Source organism: Coturnix japonica, chromosome 2 (assembly GCF_054131305.1).
Source record: "Coturnix japonica strain WE chromosome 2, WE-NBRP24, whole genome shotgun sequence".
Lineage (NCBI taxonomy): Eukaryota > Metazoa > Chordata > Aves > Galliformes > Phasianidae > Coturnix > Coturnix japonica.
The window spans coordinates 64,271,012-64,293,117 of NC_140664.1; the positions used below are offsets into that span (position 1 = coordinate 64,271,012).

The window sequence follows — 22,106 nt, forward strand, 5'->3', positions numbered from 1 at the left end:
TTGCATAGTTAGTGCCTTTCAGACAGAAAGTGCTCTCTGGACTTTATAAGCTCCCAGGCCAGGAGATGTCAAGCTCTGGCATGAGGGTGCGTCTAAGGGGCCTCTCTAAATAGGGTGTTAACTGGGTGCAGGAGGCTCTGTAAGGCTGGTGTTTTGGACTTACATGACATAGCAACAGATCTTCCTCCCAGAAAGTGCTAATCCTTTTGGCTCCTGTGTAGCACCCTCAGAGTCTGGCAGTAGCTACTATGCACCGCCACGCATGCAAGAACATTGTAGTCTAAACACATAGACATAAGTACAGAAATTCACTTAAAAAAATAAAGCAACTATATCCTATAAAGTCTGATGCACTCAGTTGTAATGCTGCATGTAGCTTTATAGACTCAGAAGCTTAGTAGTGTTTGCAATATTAATACTGAAAATGCAGGAAAAAAGTGGGTTGTATTTGCACCCTTCCCCACTTTGAAGGGGTTCTATGACACCAGTAACTATATATCAATGACCATCAATATTTCTATAAACCATTACTGCCTTAGAACTCAAACTGTGAAACTCAGATATAAATATTCCTTATTTCAGGCTGAAAGGTGAGCAGACTTTCTACATCATAGAACATTAGTAGATAATAATCTCCCTCTACTACACATGTTGCATTGAGGAGAGTTTTCTGGTAGCCTGGAGTTTACTGAGGCTTTTTTAATCCTTTCTCTGTCTCTAAACAGATCCTAATCTTCTTTGATTTTCCATGCATGAGTGGTCAGGCTGAATGAGCAGATCTGTTATCAGCTGCAAGGAGTCTGGGCTCACAGCTGTTGACTGATAAGTCTCTCTGCAAAACCCCCACTCAGTGCACCAGGTCTGGCTTCCTTTTGTTTATGCCCCCTGCAGGAACCCAGGCCCAGGTTGTTTGTGAAGGAGCTTCTACTTCACCTCCCGTTCCTCTCACCAACTTCTCTGTGCCTGTCCAGCAGACCTGGGGTGTGATAACGTACCAAGAACTGGGCTGCACTGCTGGATTTTGTTGAAGAGTTTTGTGTTCTAGGGTGGCAATGTAATGACAAACAAGTAAGCAAGAAATACAGCTTACGCTACTGCTCTCTCTAGCAAAGTTCTCTGTTTCAGATGCACAGACTGTGACTTGAGACAATGCGCTGCCTTGGTGGTTTGATTTCCCAGATTCAAAAGGCGGTATTTCCTGAACAAAGAGCAGCTGAGTGACATCCCAGGAGAAAGTGCAGCGGTAGGAGGAATCTTGCACACATGCACAAAGCAAATCCATGTTTTGCATCAAGGGAATAATTGTCAGCCAAGACCCTAGAGATGGTCAATTGTCTGTTTCGTGTATACTAATGGGAACTCAAATGTTAAGTCAAATAACCCCCTGAAATGATGCAATGTTGAAAAGCAAGTCATTAACAAGGAGTGGGGCTGAGGGTGCATCTCCATTTGAAGCATGCTTCTGTGCTGTCCTTCCAGACTCAGAGGATTAGGGTGATAAAGGGACAGGATTTGCCAGGAGTATTTTAGCCAACTAACACATGGAAACAATGCAGATTGCTTGTACCCTATTTGCAGATTAATCTTTAGGGTTTCTCTTTTGTTTGCCTGTTGGTGGGAACAGTGCTGTTCAAGAAATCTTCCCAGAACTCAAGTTACCTCTAAAAACTTTGTGCCTAATTTCTACATAGGAGAACAAAGGGTAAATGCCCATTTGCCTTTACAGTGCTCATAAATTTAATATTTCAATGCAGCCATTGTAACTACCTTTGTTGGAAATCAAAGTGGCCATTCTCATTCTACTCACCCTTCGCCCATTTGCACTTCGGGCCATCACTGTGCATTTCTTTCACAACTTTCTCATTTGAAACACTCTGATGAAGTCCTGCTGAGCCAGCAGCCACCACGGGACATCTAGATTTCATCCTTGCCCCTCTGTGCATTGGGCTAAGAATACAGCAGACACCAGCCCAAATCCTTAAGAGGGGACTGGAAAGGGTGCCACAAAAGAGTAGCTCTGTTGGATGCTGCTGCTGAGACTAGGAAGAGCAAGGCAGGTCCTGTCACATGGTAAGCATGGGGTGGGAAACAGCTGCTTCCAAAGCTGCAGCCACAGCTCCTCACCACCAAAGATCTGCTTTGTTGCTTGGATGATTACACCCCGAGGAAAGCTTCCCCACTGCTTTAATACAGCTTTTGGGCCACTCTCCCAGCATAAATCCATGCCTCACTTGTCAGGAGGAGGAAGGCAACTAGAGGCAGAGGAACAATGAGAGTTTCAGACCACCTACTCTGAGATCAGCTACCCTTAAGTGTCCCAGGGAGACAAACACTGCTGAGGCCCAACGCAGGCACTGATACTAGTGAGGAAGGTTTCTGATTTATAGCCTTTGTTTCCATGCTGAAGCTCAGCCAACAGCCATCACATCTGTGGCTCTTCTTCTAGCCAGGTGCTCATTTCACAGCCCCCCTGCATTCCAAGAGCTGTCTAGTTGGGTTGGCAACATTGACTGTGCATTTTTATGTTTGCTCTGTTATAGGTAAGGTTTCTCACTCCAGCAATATTTACATCATGATCTTGCTTTTCCACTGGCAGCCCCATGCACACATAATTTTTTCACAGCATCTGTAAGACACTGAAATCCAAAACTGTCATGGCTCAGCAAGGACTTGCTGGTCAAACTGATGGGAAAGAAAGGCATATATAGGCAGTGGAAACAAGGGCACATAACCTCATTACAGCTTTCCAGTATTTAAAGAGAGATCAGTATGCCCCAGTGGCGCAGTGGTTAAAGACGCCACCTTGCAACACTGGGGCCTGGAGTTCGAATCCCCCCTGTGGTGCAAGTGGTAGAAGTGCCGCTCTGCTACACAGAGGCTCGAATCGGGGCTGGACTCGATGATCTCTAAGGTCCCTTCCAAACCCGCACGAGACTATGAAACTATGAAATTATAAACAGGAAGGAAATCAACTTTTTACATGGGTAGATAGTGATAGGACAAGGGGAATACTTTTAAACTAAGAGAGGTAAGGTTAATATTAGATACCAGGGGAAGTATCAGGGAAAGCTTTTCACTGAGAGGGTGGTACGATGCTGGAACAGGTTGCCTAGGGAGGCTGTAGATGCCCTGTCCCTAGAGGTATTCAAGATCAGGTAGGATGGGGCCCTGGGCAACCTGATCTAGTGTTTGATACAGCAGTTGGCAACCCTGCTGATGGAAGGGGGGTTGGAACTTGGTGATCCTTGAGGTCCCTTCCAACCCAAGCCATTCTGTGATTCTGTGAATCTATGATATATAATCCTGTGAATCAAATAGATTAACACAGCACAGCCCAGAGAGTAGCACCTTTTAGTTCACTCTTAAGCCAGTGTTGACTTTTGTGAACAAAAAAATTCCTTCTGCAAAGCAGAGGCTGCTCCAGTTTTCCTTATTGCATTCAGATTTGTGACAGCTTCCCAGCTGACCAAGAACTAGGATAGTCCCCTTTGCATCCCCCAGCCTCAAGTAAAAGGAGACCTGCAGTCTGTGGGAAAGTCTTACAACCTTCTGTCTGCATAGGTTTCAGAAAGTGATGGTCTCTCCAAAAGGCAGTGTGTGCATGCAGCTGGCTCTTGCCTGTTTTAGGGCCCCTGTGGTATTGCTGCACCCCAAGAATCTGCCACAGATCACTCGGCATTTCCATTCCTTGTAAATTCTGACATTTCAATAGCATTGATTTCCTCCTGCTTAAAAACTGACCACTTTGATATACTATGCTCAAGGGAAGACCCTGATTTGTTGAGTTTTTTTTCCCACTTTTTTCAGCAGCATGATGGACAGCGGAAAACTTTGGTGCCACCAGTGGCAGGACATAGATCAAGTACCAGTACTTACCAAGTACTCTCATTAGCTGAGGTAAAGACCATTTGTCCTGTTCTCCAAACAGAGTACCAAACATCCTAGATCTCCATGTATCAGTCAAATGGAAAAACCAAATAAGAACCTTTTAACTGACTGAGAAGTTTTTTCTTAACAAAAGTAAGGTAAGTACGTGGTAGTTAGGAGTCTTTCTAGACCAAATGCTGTGCATTTATCTCATTGTCAAACTGCCTTTTCATCCTCAGCCTATCACTGATCTCAGCTGCATATCCTTGCAACTCTGTCATCAGTGGCAGTGATGTTGACCACAGCATCAGCACAGTTGGCGAAGCCTTCCTCCTGGCTCACAACCTGCTCTGCAGGAAAGGTGTATTATTACAAGTAGAGTGTACTACCCCTGCAGTGCCTATGGATCCGATGGGACTTCATTGGAGAATGCCAACTGCTTTCAAGAGCACAAGAATGCTTTCACTCAACAGTGCAAAGGCCAAGGTTACACTTACTGGGGGATAAATGTTTATAGGCAGGGAGGAGGGGCCAGGAAGCAGCTTTTCTTGCACAAGTCAAGAAGTCACATTTTTCCTGGCACAGATAGGCTGCAGGGCACCAGGGAGCAGTGTGCTCCAAGCGGAGACCTTGTTACCACACGCAAGGCAGCTTTGCATGTGCCTTGCACAGAGGCATTTTGATTTGCTCTTTGCTACTGTTTTTAAAATCATACTCCCCTCTCATATTTTACCATGGATGCTGCTGAAATCAGCATCAACACACACATGCTGTACGCAGCAAGGGACCCCTTCTACTTCTTTGCTATGTAAAAAGCTAAGTGACTTATATGGTACAGAAGACAAAACCTTGCAGATGTATTGATTTTCATGACAACTTTAGAAGGATCCTTCAGACATTACCTTGTCCTTGGTGAAGGAGCTAACAGGATGCAGGAAAACATCACTTCAGCAGTCTGATCCTTTAATTTAAATGCCCAAAATCTACATGTAGGCATACAGTTAAGTGATAAGAACTTAATATTATTCTAAAATGAGACAAGTTCTCTGGTTAAATTAAAACATCCTAGAAAGAAAAGGAGGGGAAAAAAAGGGAAAATTGCCACAAAATGCTAAGTAATATCTCAGAAAGCACTGATGAGAAGTCTTTAAACTTTTAGGCACCAGTTTATACTCCAGACTACTGCTCTTATGTGCTCAGGACACGTGAGGATACCCATGGAATGCAACCCAGATATTATCCTCATTTCAGTGTAAGCCTTTCTGAAACATCAAAACTGGTGAGGTGAGTAGATCTTTTTCAGCCCCCAATCTGTTAATTGCAAATGAGTTTGTCTGGCTGAGTTGGGAAAGGACAGAGAGCAGCCACTTGTGCCAATGAATACTGAAACAGATTCAACTGGTAGTTGTATTTGTCAATATTAATCTTCCATTCTTGATTTTAAATAGAACCATAATTCTCCATCGTCCCATTCAGGGAAGACTTACTCTGAAGTTAATTCGAGGAAGGTAAATTCTGCAGCTCCCAACTCACGAGGTTCATACCAAAACCATAATATACATCAGTTATTGGATCCAACCTGTTGCCAAAGGACTGCTGAGAAGGTGGTTAATCTGAAATCCAAACTCCAACACATTTTCCAGGTCTGACTTGTCTCCAGGCTCTCAGATGTGGGCATGCCAAAGAAAAGAAAGAGCCAGTGAAAATAATTACTGTCATTATTTCTCGGCAACAACTTTAACATGTACACCACTTCATATATTTTTGTATCTTACATGTCTGGAGATAGCTTTATAGGTATTACTGGTGTTTGGACATGTGGAAGCAAACCAGATGCCTTGGCTTGGCACCGCCTTAAGGTTTTGCTGCCAATTTGCCCACTTCCAGTAAAAGCTGTAACCAAATGGATGCTTGTGATTGTAGAGAGAAGAAGAAGAGAAGTAGAACTACACTCTGAAGTGCAGAAATTCCCTTAGTACGATGTTCTCCACTGATCAAATCTGGATGGTGCTTTCCCTCAGCACTGCTTTTGACCTGTTTCTCTGGTAGGATCAAACTATCAGCATGGGGGCAGGAAAACCTCCAGGCACGGACTCTTGCCTATTCCTTCAGGAAGATGCAGTCAAGCTGAGGACTGCAAGTCCAGAGCCTTGCTTTACAGTGCAAAATTGACCTTCAAGCTACCAAGCAACAGAGATATCCACATTGCTTCTCTATTTCTCCAGTTTTCCTTCCCAGCTTCCATCTGAGCCTTCTATTCCTCCAAAAAACTTTTGACAGATTACAGTTTCTGCCAGAGGCTCTATTTGCTTTGGTAACACAAAGATCCATTAGCAACCCACAGAACAGATCAGGATTTTTACTCCATTGCTTTTGTTGCTGGGCTTTGGGGAAGGAAAGTCCTTACTCTTTTAGGCTGGAATTGCACAGCAAGGTAACTTCTTCCCTCAAAGTGCAAAGTCCTAACACATACAACTGCTACACAGTGAGGTGGGTTTTCAGTTTGTTTGGTTTATTTTTGTTAGTCTGTTTTCTCTCCAAATGCTAAAACCAGTTCTGTGGTTTTGTTTCCCTCTTTATTTTTTTCTTTGTTTCCCCTCCTTTCTTTTTCATAACAGTCACAGTAATAAGAACACAGCTTGGAAAACACTGAATTGGCATTTCTCAAGTCTCTTGGCCGCATAAGTTTGCTCTAGAAGAACTATCTTTTTGGCACTGCCCTACAAAAACATAGTGTGTTGCATCACATGCTAATAGCCAGAAGAGCAACATTTATACTACTTTGTATGAATGAGACACAAAGAAAATAAAACGTCTTATGGATAACTCAACAAGCTATTAATTTAACTGGGACATAATTTATTTGATCTATAATAACAAAATATTTCCTCCTTTAATTTCATTCTTTAAATTCAACAGATGACAGGAGAATGCTGTAAGCAGAAATTCTGTACTAGAAACCACATTCCAGTGGTACTGAGAACTCACTTTCTTGTGGTGCAACGAGAACCCCGCTCTTGGGGATGCAAGGATTTCTTTTCCCCTGCAACAGTTTTCAACGTGGTTGAGATGTAGCATACATTACAGAGCAGATCTTATTTTGGATTCCGATGAACTTCATGGGCAGTAAATCTTTTTTCTTAAGCAATTAAATTTCTGGCTTTAATCTTTCATTCCTTTGATAGAAGTGGTTTCTTGGATCAGGCTGGAAGCCAGAAAATAATCTGCAAAACAAAGATTCCCCCGGTTCCAAACTACATTCAATATTTCTTTTTCACTGCAATCATCCCTGCTGTTTTCTTTTTAAATCTCTTTCTTTCTCCACTATATTGTAAGAAACTAACTCTCATAGCTGGGGAAAATGAGCAAGTTTTGGAGCACATTGTCTTCAAAGGCACGAAGCATTTAGACTCCAAATCTTTCCCCTTCTGTTATTATTCCTTAGGGAAAGTGCTGGACCTGGAAGGAATATTCACAGCTCTCATGCCTTACTCTTGTCTTCAGAACCTTAATCATAACAACACTAAGCTAAAAGAAACAAATCCATCATTGTCTCTCCTTTAGTTGACAGAGAAACCTCACTCAATCCTGGCACAGTAGCTGATCTCTTCTATCTGTAAATGAAAGAACACTAAAAAATAAAAACCTGAAAAGGTAGCAGTAACCTTTATGAAACTCAGAGTCCCAAGATACTGAATTTTTAAAAATCCCACTTTGTTACAATTTTATATGCATTTGCAATATTCTGAGGTTTGGCTTTTAGATAGAAGTTTTTATTACTGATACTACCTGAGATATAGCAACTCTCAGGCTACTAAAACCTATGTCTTCAATGCCTTTTCCAGATTCTCCAGCATCAGTTGCTATCTTAAAGTCTTTCACCTCAAAGCATCAAACTCACGCAATACATTTTCATGGGAGAAAAAAAACTAGGAAGGTGCTGAAGTCATTTTCTAAACCAGAGCCAGATAACAGCCCTTCACACTTACTTAAAGTCAGCAAAGGTACCTGCACAGCTGTCATGGATTTGCTACTGAATGAGGTGACAAAATTAGTAGCTTTTATTTATCAAGAGGAATAGCTTACTGACTTCAAGAAGCTTGGCCACTGACAGGAGGATATTACCTTACTTGCTTACTGATTTCGGGAAAATAAATAGCTGTCTTCAGTTCTCTAGGATGTGAGAAGCCAAGCAAGCACTGGCAGGCATCAGTTAGAGGAACTCTTGCTCTAACACACACCATGCCTTGCACATTGCCAGCCTCCTTAAAGACAATGCAACACTTGAGTTTATCTATTTGCTCAGCACAGAAGATGCTGAGAGGACAGTCAGAACTGCAGACCATGTGCATTTTTAAGGGAAGCATGGCTCTAAAGAGGTCAAAAAAGCAGTAATACAATTGTGTGAGATTCTATTAAAGCCTACGGATATTCAGTTTATTACATTTTGCTGTAAGCCACTGAACTGATGATCTATCTAGGTTGAAGTTTATTTGGTTAAGTTTAGAAATGCACAGAAAATGAACATTGCAGTGCCACCATTGGCTTCTCTTACCTTAAGGCATTTGTCAGGATACTCTAGGCTAGATTTCAAAGCTATCTAGCCTTCAGTATGCAGTAGGCACTTAGATGCCCCTAAAGCCTACGGAAGGGCTACACCAATTAAGCATTGGCTTAAATATAGATTCTTTCAACACATCCCTAAGAGGGCTGTAGTGTTTTTACAGAAGCACCCACTCTCTCAGGGAGCTGCTATGTTATGCTGCAGCAAGATTTAAGCCTATGCTGCATTTCCCTTGGGAGAAAATTAATTCCTATAAAGGCTCCACAAAATCATCCAGCCCAAATCTAGATCGCTGATGTCAAATTAGATATTTCATCCTAAACAGCTGGACGGTTTCATGGCTAGTACAAGCAACCTGTTCTATTACTATAATACAGCCTCTCCCTGAAGATTTAACAAGAGATTTATTCAGTGTTCATGCTGCTTAGCTATACCAAACTTCCAGCTTATTTCTAGGAGACCAGAAATTGTTGTGCTACTTCTATACAATATAATTACTATTTGTTATGGCAACCCCTAACAAAATTTATGGTAAAAGTTTAGTTAAAAATCATTTGGCATAGATTTCCTTGAGTGGTCCTCTGCTCTGCTTTTCAGTGCGGTGTGTTCCCCAAACGAAGACTGTGTGCAAGAAGTAGCATGGAAGTAGCTGTTTGCCAGCTTTCATACACCCTGCTCCTGGTTACAGCTGCCTATGTACATTTTCCTTTCACATCATTTTCCCAAAGGCGAGAACCTTGGGTCTGAGCTGTGGTTCGGTATTGCAAGAACAACGTCTGTCTGCAGATGCTACTTCTCTTACTCCAATGCTTCGCCTGGAAAATGAGTAATCAGAAATCGTTGCTGCTTCAAAAGAAGGCTATGAAGATACACAAATCACTGATGTGTATCTGGCATAGTTACAACATTGTTTAGGAAATAAAGGCGAAAGAACGTGCCTCAGCAAATTCACAGGCACGCTTAATCAGCAAACACACACACAAAGAAGTAAACCGAACATCTCTGTGATGTCCTCTCTCATCACTCAGGAGGGAGACATGAAAACTTCACTCTCGATCTTTGCCACAATGATGACAAGAGCATTCACCTTTTGTTCCTGACCGCTGGTGATTTACAAGCCCAGAGCCGAAGCCCTGTTACCGCACAGGGAGAAGGGTTCAGCGCTTCAGCTTGTGCCAGACCAAGCTGCAGCACTCCAGAGGGCTCCCGGTTCCCCACACAACGGGAGGTCAGAAACCAAACCAAGGCTGTTTCTGGCAAGATACCACTGAGCCACACAGTGGAAACAGGTTACAAATTTGATATATCATTTTAAACATTTAACATTTTAAATATGTTGTTCTTTGAACCTCGAGGTCAACCTGAAACAGAAGTACAAGCTGAGCAACGCTCTGCAAATAGCTTTGGGCTTCATAATGCAAGCAACCCAACCCTTGTCACCAAACCATCAAAATTTAAGCTCTGGCAATAAAAGCCAGGCAAGAATCATGCAGCACAAGCCCTGCCTCACTTGTCTGCTGGCTTAAAGACAATGAGAAGCAAATGTAAGCAAGCCTCCTCAGCTCCAACACTGCTACACAGAAGTGCACTATTAGTGATGTTTTTTATGCATGCGCTTCATGCATTTTATGTTTGTGCTACACAGGCTATTGAAAAATAACAGCATGTCACTGGAAAGAGTTGTTGCTAAGGTAAGATCTTTTCTCTGAGGTCAGTCCCCTGTTCTCCTCTCCCCAAACTGCCAACTGTTTAGTGTGAAAACAAACTCTCCCAGTGTGGCCACAAGCTGAGCTAACACAAGAAACATTTCCTCTTGCCCAACTTCGGCAGATGATGGGACTTGGTCCCAGGCCTTTGTATTTAGTTTCAGTCTAGAGCTGCAGATCAGCCTGAGGCTGGGAATCCCACCCTCACCCTGGTATGAAGGAAACAGTGTTGAAAGGAAAGCATTTGGCTCCAAGAGGGAGGATTATTTTTAAGGACTAAACTTTTAGCTGTTTAGGGTATAAACTGTGTAAAGGAATTTAGCCAGAAGTAGCTATTAAACTAGAGGAATAACACATAAATTCACTGAGTAGATTTTAATTGCTTCTGTTAACAGAAGTTAAAGAAGGGGAGTAATTTAGTGGTATTTCAAAAAAGAAAAAGAAGAAAGCAAGCCCCGTACTTCAACACAGAAATGGAGATGTGATGATGTGTATATGCATTTATTTACCTTTTACCAGACAGTTCCCAGGTAAGATTACCCATGTTGCATCCTGTGGTACCACCATGGCACTGCAATGCAGAGACACATACGTCCTTGGTGTCAAGTAGCTGCAAATAGCCAGATATTCTCACTCACTAAATGATCACTAACACAAAGTTAGAGAAGTGAGATGAGCATGTGATGTTCTTCCTTCACATACAGAGTATTTTTGTGCAAGCTCCCAATTACTGCGGAAAAAAATACTAGAAATGCAGAAGGCATCCCAAAATATCTAACTCTCCTATACTAAGGGCCAACCACCAGCAAAGCAACTCTGCAGAAGAGGACCTAGCAGTCCTAGTGAACACCCAGCTGAACATCAGTCAGCAGTGTGCCCTTCTACTAAAAGACTCTTGGCTGCATTAGGAAAAGTATTACCAGCAGATTAAGGGGGGTGATTCTTCTCCTCAGCAGTACTGAGGCCACGTATGGACTGCTGGGTCGAGTTCTGGGCCCCTCAGTACAATAGAGATATGGACATACTGAAGAGAGCCCAAAAGATGGCTGCCAGAATGATCAAGGGCCTGAAGCACCTCAGCAGCAGTTATGAGAACATTACAAATTGGTCTCAACTTCCAGTTTCTATGCATTTTAGAGCCCCAGCTTAAGAGATTCAACTGGGAGTCCAGTAGAGACAATTACTTCTCCGCACTGTGCATTTAGCTGCTAAGAATATGAACTATACAGCAATCCAGGCAGCTCTACATGCTTAACTAGGAGAATAACACCAGAATATACCATACAACTTCAGTACCTATCAATTTAGTAAAGCATTAGGACAATAAGCAATATATATTAGGGAGGTCTATGTTAAAAGTTTCTGAGGATTAGTCACCAAGCTGGATGGTTCTCAGTTTTCCCTTGTGTGAACAAAGCCCAGCAAACAAAGAAAGCACGGGCTGAAGGAAGACCAGCAGAACTTGTAATTTCATTAAATCTATATGCACACTTTTTTTTTTTCTCTTCTCTTCTTCAAATAGTGAAGATTTCTGCCCCTGGTGTTCAGGGATGTGTGATGGGAGAAGCAGAACAAGTCGTTTCATATATGAAATGCTGCCACCATACCCAACACCCATCCACACAGACTCACCGGACCAAAGCGAGAGGCCCTGCTCGCACTGGGATCTGCAGGCAAAATTCTTCATCATTCATTCTCCTGGCACCAGCCAGGAGCCTACAGCTTCCAAAAGTTTATTATTCTTGCTCCCCAGCACACAGCGTCTCACGGACGTATTTAAACAGCTTCCAGCTCAAAAAGAAAGCAGGCTCATGCTTATCACTGCCAGGGTGTGATGTCAAACTAACACCAGTCAGCCCAGGGGGATAGCCCGTGCCTGCAAGAGCTGAGGGGAAGGAGCAAGGGAGCATCACGCAGCTCTCAGGGGAGGGAGCAGCCCAAATACAGCTTGCTAAAGGTACATTTTAGCAGCTTGTTCTGCTGAAACAAATGACCTACCTAAAACATGCCTCTATCCACTCTCCCTTTTCCCTGGTTTACTAGGAGCTACCTGGCACTGAGTGATTTTTGGGACAGGGAACCAAAGTCTGGGTTCCTTGGGCTAAAGGAACCAGAGCAAGCACTGATTCCTGTCCTAGGAGTACACAATGCTCCTCCTTACGAGGAACAGAAAGGAAAGCCTCTTCCCAAAAGAAAAGTTTTGACTTGTTAAACAAATCGGCAGGAACCAGAATACAGGAAGTTCCATACAAACACTAAAAATAACTTCTTTAATGTCAGAGTAACAACACTGGAACAGGCTGCCCAGAGAGGCCGTGGAGTCTCTTCTGTAGAGATATTCAAGACCCACCTGGATGCCTGCCTGTTGTGTGACCTGCTATAGGGAACCTGCTTTAGCAGGGGGTTGGATTCAATGATCTCCAGAGGTCCCTCCCAACCCTACTATCTTGTGAAATACTCCAAGGTGGGGACTTATCAAAATCCATCCCAAATGAGAAAAACCAATAAGCCTGCACCATAAGGAGATGCTCTTTCTCACTGAAGTCAACAGTATCAAAGTGTGCAAGTTTCCCTGAAGCAGACAGTTGAGTCCATAAACACAGACCTTTGCATACCCAGTGTAAGAATCTGGATCTGTGTAAAGCAACAAATACACTTGGCTCAAAATAGGGTCAGAGCTAAAGGAAAATCCCCAGAAGGGGACCTCAGAAAGGGCCTGGATGAATGAGATCTAATAATGGATGATTAGATAAACAATAGAGTTCTTCAACAGTCCCAGGAAGAGTCAAACACATTTGTGTGAACCAGTACTAAAGGAAAAGTGTTTTCCCAAATTAAGAATCATTCAGTTACCTTTCATGCACAGGATGAAGCTCTATATTTGCTATGACAAACTGTGAATGATAAAAGAACTGCTTTGTACTAGGATCACTACTAAAAAGCTTTCACGTATGTTTTTCTTTAATAACCGTGTTTATCCAAGGTCATTCACAGGGAAAAAAAAGTATGGTTAGTCAAACACATTACTTAGTTGCAAAAATAATAAGGATTTTTGAAAACGACGATAAATGGATGCACTAAATTGACTCTAATTTATTTGACTTGAATTTTTTCCTCATATGGGAAAACAAATGAGTATTTACATACTGTAAATTCAAGTGTCTAGCCACCAAAATAATGTCATCAAAAAGTCATCGAGGGAAAAAGGTTTTATTGTTTGTAATGATTTTTTTTCCCCTTCTTCTTGAAACCTAAATAAACAGTAAGACTGCAAGCACATTCCACCTATTAGAAGTCTGAGGAGACTGTAAGCCCAAAAGTTCTCCTAGCAGAGCACTATGAGAAGGGCCACAGAGAATCAAGAGAGAGACTTCTCAGGCACAGGTATCTACTTGGTCTGTTTAAGATGAGATGCTGTGGGAAGACATCTTTCCAGTCATCTCTGGCTGCAGCTGGAAAAGAATAAGCGGTCTTGTATCTGCTCCTTCTGGTCATGAACACATCCACCTCTTGCCCCTTATTCAATGTGCACCATAAAAAAAAGAACATAGCTGGGCCACAGCTAAAGCAAGACACCCACAATACCACCCAGGAGATGCCCCTGGCTAGTCGCACCTCTGACAAATCATATACAACTGCATTTTCTTCCCTCTGATTCAGATGATACCCATCACACCATCAGAACCTTGCGGTGGCCCAGCACGGTTTCCAGGTGAGAAAGGATGTGGCAGCTTGGAACTGCTATTGGTTTTTATGCTTGGATGGTGCAGGACAAATGGCAATTGCCTTATTGAAATGTCTTCTTAATTAGAAAATTTCAATAGGAATTTTCCCTCCCAATGTCAGCTACACATAAATGTTGTGAAACAAACCCTTCCAAACATCAAAGTGAAAGCAATTGTTTCTCAGTTTCAGGCCAAGCTTGAAACTGGATCCAGATCAGCACTTAGACACATTTTCTTTCATTTTTTAAGAGCCATTGCTTAATGTAGTTCTCAGGGCCTTGAGTCTAGGTTCACATGAGCTTCATCTCCCTTTTTCCTCCTGATGGCCAATCCATTGTTTGAGAATATCTCCAGCAAGCTGTTGTAAATAACCTAAACAGCCTCAGCCACAGCAGAGATGGTACCACTGTGGCCATGTGAACAGCCATCCTGAGTTAGCTGGGTTGCTCTACACATGATATGAAATGAAAAATAAAGCCATGAGCATTCCAGTCATACCAAGTGCTCTCCTGACAGTGCTTTAAAACAAATCTCCACTGTTTGGGGGACGGAGCAGAACTGGAGTCTGTCTGCTTCAATTTAAATCTGTCCCTGAATGATGTCCGTGAGTTAACAGGGAGAATTACAAGGAAAGGAACAAATAAACATTACAAAAAGAAAAAGAGAACCAGACTTTTAAACACTCAGAGTCCTGGACAGTTCCAGGCTAGAATCCATGTGTTAAGTATATACATATATATGTAAAAAAACTCAACAGCACTTAAGTGTTAGCTGTATAGCCTGTGAATCAGATACAGATTTACTGGGGGCAGAGAAGGCTAATCCTTGCCATGTTGCTATCAGCTGTGCCTTGCAGGGTACACAGTTTGATCTGACAGAACACTGTTCCCTATGGGCACAGAACCCCCTCCTGTTGGATACGGGTTGTATTTTCCAGGTTTTCTGTCACTATGGGCTGTACACACAGGAGTTTGGTAAATTGCAAGGAGCCTGAGCTACTGCACATAAAGGAGAGGCCTATCTGCTGCTAGTGTCTAGGAACATTTCTGTCCTTTCTTTATACTGCAGCAAGGCAAAGACAGCTAACTTAGTTCTGGATATACCCCAGCTAAAGCCTTTTTCATTTTAGACAAACAACACCATGGTTCTCAGGTTGTGCCTATACTTACACTACTACAGGCCAAGAAGAAAAGTTATATAGTCCCATATTCCTCTAAAGGAGACGTTGGGATTCTAGGCTTGGAAACTCAGACAGGGAGCCACCAATCACTGGCTGGTGTTGATATGCAATGCTGAAATACCGAAACTCTTCACCTCAGTGGTCACTTAAATGGTGTCTAGCTGATTCCACAAAAAGCCATCTAGATTCTCACTTGGCCTAGATTTTGCATTTATGGGTTCAAATATACGCCCACATTTAATGCAGAAACTTTAGGTCTCAACTGTATTTTCTGTTTATACATCTAATAACTCTAGAAAATACTAGACAAAGCCAATAAAGTGAAAAGCTTTCCTCTGTCTCATTCCTAAAGCTCCTCTTCAGCTTAACAAAATTTTCCAAGTCACTTAGAGGCCTTTAAATAAAATGAAATCCTAATGATGTCGCTGCCATGAATAATTAATTGTACTACTACAATCTCTCAAACAAAATCCATTCTCATTAGATTAGAGGTTTTCTCATGACACACGAGTTCATTATAGCATTTTTACATCCTTCTTGTCTTCTACATTTCTTTGTCTTTCCTTATCTGTGTCGTCTCTTATTTGCATTTAAGATGTAGGACTCCATCACCTCGGTAGCCTCCAAAGCCAACGTGCCAATGGCTGCAGAAGAGGTCTCCTGTACAACCACAGACATACAGTGGCAGGATTGTGACAGCAGTTGTGTCTGTAGCTTATGAGCAGCCTAACTGTGTAGGCAATTCACTGGACACCCCTGTTTCCAGAGTTTAAAAACTCATTTTTAGACAGCTCGTAGCAGAGGGTAAGCCTAACTCTGAATAGTTTAGGAACCATATTTCAAGTTTGGTGCAAAAATATCGCCAAAAGAATGGAACTACATGGAACTACACCACAGAAGAAGAGCAAGGGGGTTACTTTACACCTGTGACTTCCTGTGAACCTCTGATCATCCAATACATTCAGCACACTTTGCTGTTTCCAAGTGATGTGTTTTTGGCTTATAGGACTAATTCCTAAAATTAACCACGGATATTTTTCATTCAGCTCTTTGTATTGCTGCTTTTAATCCCATTTTCATTAGTTCAGATCTCACTGAAGAACAACACCAATTTCTTGATGTTGCTGATGATAATAACATCATCTCAGGAGCAAATTTCTTCAGCACTCCAGAGCATGGCCATGGACACATCCTGGTAAGAACAACTGTAACCACAACATATAACCTAGCACTGGAGAAGACAAAGGGAAATGGTTGTTACCCCCATCATCCTCTGACTACCCATGTTAATCTGGCATTAAAGATGCTGATTTTTATGCAAGATCATGAACTGAACTACTCCATACAAATTTTTTCCTCAAGTCTATGTTTCAAAACATGCTTCCAGCCCTGAAATCCCTCCCCCCATCAACAGAACTTCCTGTTTCCTCTTCTTTATCTGGCTTGTGGATCCCTCCCGGTCTTATCCAAACTAATAAATTCTCTCAAAGCACAACAAAATCCCCTCTTTTAGACATGACTTTTCACGTTCCCATTGTCTCTATAGCACTTCCCTATAAAACTTTAGTCTTCATTCAAAGTTGAGAAAAGTTCTGCACTTCTGCTGTCAACAGTTTCAAAACTCCTCTGCAGTCCAGCCCTTGGGTCCAGCAGCTCCCCTTACTTCACTAGTTATTGCCCATCATCTCGCAAAGTTTTTCCTTTTCTTTACCTGCCATTTGGTTTAAAGGGATTTGTATCGCATTCATTTAACTCATGGAGTTTGGTTCAGTTTTGATGATCCGTTCTTTGGCAACATTCTTACTGCTGAACATGAATGAATTCACAATTCCACTGACTCCTGTAAGGCCAATGCCTTCTTGTGGAAGAAATCTGCCATTTAAAGGACACAGGAACACCTAGATCCTACTAACCCAAGCTACCATATTCCCCAACCTAGACTTTTCAGCTCTAATTTAATTATAGAAATCTACCCATTTCTAAATCTATCTGGAAATCTATCAGATTCACAACACTATACCAGTAAATCTTTATTTTAACCATCCTCGTCATAAGGATTTGAATGCAAAGCGGTTCTTCTTGACTACTGTTACCCTTGCTTGTTTCTTTATCATGTCATACTATGAATACTGATACCTTTAGCTTTACTAATCTTTCCTGAACAGTGCCCTTAATGCTCAATTTTCTTTTACAATCTGTTCCCAAAATGCATTTTTCAGTCCCATCGAGATCATCCACCAGTAATTTGTATACCTGTACTGCAATAATACTAATTACATATTTGTGTTAATACCATCCAGCCTTGACACTGCAGCTAATGGGTAAGTATCTGTTAAGAACTAAAATGTTTCTGTAATTACACATACACCCTGTTCTTTAAAAGAGATAATTTTATTATTATTTTTTTAATATCCGGTCACTTCCCTGACTCTGCTCTGAAAAAAACCAGCCCTTGAATACTGTCAGCCCCAGTATTCCTGTACCTACTACTGTATCCACTCCATCTCAGTTTCTTCTGAGTGCAGACACCACCCAGCCTCCCAAAGGCTGTAATCACTAGCTCTATTCTGCTGCTCACTAGCATCTCCTCCAGCTAGCTGTGCTGCTCCTCCAAGCAGTGCCCCAGATGCAGATCTGCAGTGCTGGCTGTCACTCACAGAGTCTATGAAAGCTTTCCCATGGTGAAGCATTCCCAACACAGATACACCACTGGGCTACCAGCAACAACACTAGCTTGCTTTGCTTACCCATCCCTCTAGATTCAAACACACAGGCTGGAGACCACCAGTGCTATAATTTATCACCATTTCATCAGTCTGTCAGTCACCTCAGTTCATTCCATGGAGAAATAGACATCAAATGGTATCTGCAATTTTGAGTGCTCACTACCTCATCCAACCCATGCACGAACTACACCATTACGTCCAGCTACTTTTATGGGCCATCAATTGTCTACCACCTCAAGCAGCACTTGACATACTAACAACTTTCTAAGAAGTGCATCACCCTCACACCAACTTCATGGCTCCAGTTGCTGGGCTCCCCCAGTTAATAATGATTTGGGGTTTTTTGCTAAGGTCAGCTCCATATCTTCAATGCACTGCAGCAACTGACAGATCATTTATTGCAATTAAGGTAGAAAATCTCTTGTCCTATTCTATGCCAAACAACAACAGAACAACACAAGGGAAAGACATCTCAGCAGATCCTGCTAATGTATGTGAGTACATTATACTGACCAGCTCCTTAGATGTATGTGTAATTGAATGTGAGTGAGTGCATGTGTGTCTATGTGACTATACAGAGTGAGTCAGTCTGTTATCCTTACAAGGAAGGTCACTGTAGCTATTAAATTACAACAGGGAGAAACATTAATGTAGCCATTAAAATCAAAATTGAATTGATTTTAGAAATGATCATTACCCACATTTGCAACGACAATTTTTCCTCTTAAAAATGTAAAAATTCTACACAGGCAGATGCAGTGAAATAAACTGGGGTTTCTTCTGCTGAACTTAAAAAAAATAAGTAATAAAAAAACCAAGAAAGCTCACCCTTAATGTTCCCTGACCTAATTTCTTTGTCTTTTAACATTGAAAAAGTCAGATAACGTTAAGTAGTATCATTTGTGATATGGGTACCAAGGAAACAGGTTCTCAGATTAAGGACAAAGTAAAATTTTCCAGTACCAGGGGAGTCAACAGAGCTCTCCAGAACTTGTTTCAACAATGCTACTTCTTGCTCTTAAACACCAGATTTAAAAGTCATACTTCTATCTGTGATCTTGCTGTTCTTTGGACTGCTGGGACACTACAGACCCTCAGCAATGTGTAATTACATTGTGGAAACTGCAATATCCTCCCCAAAAACCATAGATGTGGAGTTTGATTTGATATCTTATGGGAAGTGCTTTCCCAATCTCCATCTCAATCAGTGGTATTTCATATTGCCAAATTCTCTGTGATAGCCACAATACAATTTAAAGTCATTTGCAATCCCAGATCTTCAGCTGACACAGAATTGTTAGGAGAAGAGCAAAAGGCAGAGGGAGAAGCACGGACTTTCCCAAGAAATCACTTGGTGTCTTCATACATCACAAGAGCCAACTCCTAAATTTTCAACAGCAGCTCTGAATGCATTTCAGAGGCCAGAATCTTTGTCTACATTAAAAGAGGCCTCAATGGCAGCACAAAGAACTGTGCTACCCAAAGAGAAATCATCCTAGATACGTGCAACAGAACAAACAAGGAAAAATGACAGCCACTGATTTCATATTTACCATGGAAAAAAAAAAATCACTATTGTAATTGCCCTTGGCAACCTGACCCAGTGGGTGGCAACCCTGCCCACAGCACAGGGTTGGATCTGGATGGGCTTTAAGCTCCCTTCCAATTCAAGCCATTCTGTGGTTCTACCATGATTCAATGAAAACAGTTTCTTGCAAAAGCTTTTCAGCTTGGTTCTCAAAAGTAAAATAACCTGATGTTATTCTACTCCAATAATCACCTCTAAGAGGACAGGGAAAAAAAAGACCAACTCTAGATATACAAACACTCCAAAGTAGAAAGAAACTGAGGGATACACAGCATTATATATTTCATGCAAAGTCATGTATGCCTGTGATGCTTAAAGAGTAAATAATCTTGGAGCCAGATTTTTGTACAGTGCTAGCAGGCCCAAACCCACACAGCTTATTTAGCCAGTGCCAGATGATGCACAGACAGCAGATGAGGAGGAGGTCCAGCAGTTTCAGGGATCTGCCTAGTTGATTCATCTGCATTTTATTTGAAATACAAAACCAAGATGTTGTCCAGATCAGCTCAGTGCCTCAGTTCCTCAGCTGTACTTAAGAACAGCAGCTTTGGTCTCATGAGATAATATATTTCATAGCAACAATATCTTAAGATATTTCTGCCACTGAGCAGTGCTTGTGCCATGCAGCACTGCCTACTCCATTAGACTAAAAGATCTGCTGTGTGTCCATGCTGAGAACTGAACCAGGTAATTGACTCAGCCTTTTTAAGCACTGTAAGAATGACAACATCTACAGACCAGTGCCACGTTGTAATGCTGCATATGTCACCAGTACTACATGGGACAGAACTGAATCCCTGTAGATGCTGTCACCTCACCTTACAATGGACCTCAAGTGCTCTGACTGAACTCCATCCCTCACCAAATAAATGCGATTGGCAAAACAAACATCAAAAAGGTGTCAGTTGTCCTCCACCAGCTGCAGTTTATTTAGGGGGAAAGTTATTTTGATGACTTGAGACAAATGTTTGCTTCAGCAATTAAAAACACTAGTTGCTCTGAAGTGTCATCACAGCTGGTTGCTAGGAAGGCACATGCCATCCTTTGCATCATAATTAAGATGTAAGAAGTGTAAGTTAAGACAAATCAAGACCAAGTCGGACATAATCATCCTAATAATGTTCATGCTGCAATTTGTGTGTTCCACCTATCCCCTGTAGCATGAAGGCAAAAACAAAACAAAACAGTATTATGAGCAGCATACAAACCAAAAAACCGAGGATTCCACATTTCCCAGAGCCAGCTCTGTGTCGCAATCTGGAAGCTGTTTTTCTTTTTCAGCCAGATGAAGACAGCAGGGTGCCTAACTTGTTGCAGCAATACTTCACCAAGCGGGAGCATTACCACATGCTTCTGAATGGGAAAGTCTAACTGCCACAAACACAACTGTTCAGAGACAGCCTTGACCATAAAGCCCTCAAGCCAGAAAGGAGATACAACAATGGGCGCAATTTCACAGCTCCCTCACCATACCTCATGCTCTTATGTCAAACAGGAGTTGAGACCAAGAAGGGTTTGGTTGGCGGTTCTTTTGTCAAGGGAAAACACCCTGGCCTTCCCTCCAAGCACCATCTATCACAGGAAGATGGCTGCCGTGCACAGGAAAGTATTTTTAAACGTACAATATCCACTTGGTATATTTAGTACCATGAGTGACTCCCTGATGTAAGAGGAGTGCAAGTGCTTGTTAGTCATTTACAATTGAGTTTTAATTGCATAGAACGTATTACTGCTTTTCAGGCTTTACTCTTGAGATTTGACTTGTGTATATTGGATGTTTATAGAAAAGAACATCTGCAGGTGTCTGTAAAACTTACATGCCAATAAAACAGCTATTAGTTCCTAAAACTGTCACTGTCAATCTTAAAATGAAATTAATCACTTAACAGGCTTTTCTTCTAAAATAATATGTAGTTACACTGAACCTGGGACATGGATGCATACACAGAGCACACGCTTTTAGCACAAACCACCTAAGCCCTCAGTAATCAAAAAACAAACAAACAAACCCCTTCTCCTTACCCAAGTTTCACCTTTTGCAGTACATCAGGGCAGTAGGACCCTGCATCACTTTGCTCCAAAACATTGCTCTACACATATTAAAACCACTCTTGAAAAGCTGACTGCCACCTAAGGCCAGACTCAGGTTGCCATGCTGTACCTTCTTGCTGCCAAGAGCACCACTTGCACAGGCTAAGGTCTTCTTCCTTATGAGTCAAGATCAAAAAATAATAATCAAAGGCTTTCCAAGGGCCACACTGGTCTGGTACCAGGCAGCTGCGGTAGCAGGGGCTGTGTTGTGCCACCATCTAGTGGGGAATTTCAGAAGCGCTGCTGTCTTCAAGTTCTCTACAGTGAGGAGTAACACCAGGAAGAGCTTGTAAGCTCTTCAATTAACAGGAGAAAAACAATCCCCTTTAACCACTCATTATTTTAAACTAGAAAAAGCATTGCTAAGTATAACGTAAACTGGGATAAAAAAGCCATTGCAAGTCTACAGAGAGACACCTCAGTTCTAAAGTGTTGCTCTATTTCCCCATTATTGCGTATGCTCCTTCCATATGCCTCCCACACCGGTTTTGATCGTCTCATCTGCCTCTTCACACCAAGTGATATGGATTGATGGAGCATTCTCCATCTCTACCTTACCACGCTATGAAGCTCCTGAACATGCTGGCACAGACCTGCTAGTTGACGCACAGACTTCCTCTAAATATCAAGTATCTGCCATTTCATGCCTTCCTGTAAGG

The 22,106-nt window shown here is 42.0% G+C and overlaps 1 long non-coding RNA gene across 1 annotated transcript in view; it reads right to left on the bottom strand.

The window, feature by feature from the left end:
* The window catches only part of LOC116652921 (uncharacterized), a 74,358-nt gene extending 52,361 nt beyond the window's left edge, over positions 1-21,997 (bottom strand). Inside the window, exon 1 of the long non-coding RNA XR_014942682.1 lies at positions 5,355-21,997. This is a non-coding gene — a long non-coding RNA (uncharacterized LOC116652921). The remainder of the gene's footprint in view (positions 1-5,354) is intronic.
* Positions 21,998-22,106: the final 109 nt, after the last annotated feature.